This window comes from Rhagoletis zephyria, unplaced genomic scaffold (genome assembly GCF_001687245.7).
Source record: "Rhagoletis zephyria isolate East Lansing unplaced genomic scaffold, Rhagoletis_zephyria_1.1 Rzeph_scaffold_08000, whole genome shotgun sequence".
NCBI classification, from domain to species: domain Eukaryota; kingdom Metazoa; phylum Arthropoda; class Insecta; order Diptera; family Tephritidae; genus Rhagoletis; species Rhagoletis zephyria.
The window spans coordinates 1680-1970 of NW_016165082.1; positions in this window are offsets into that span (position 1 = coordinate 1680).

Sequence of the window (291 nt, forward strand, 5' to 3'; positions counted from 1 at the left end):
CCCTGCGAAATAATATACATCCATCGAATTACACATATACTTATCTGAATGCAAAAATCAAATAAATTTATACTTACATCTTTCTGAATATTTTCTTTTTTTTGCCATAGCAATGATAAAAATTATTTAAAACATCAAAAAATCACAATAGAATATTTTTCACCGCTGAGAAACTTTGTTTACAAATCGAGCAAACTAATTACAGTATATTTTGCTTAGCTGCACATCCTTCTTTGCACGAAAAACTTGTGCACGTAACCGAAAAAGGCACTTAAGCGAATTTTCTTTACT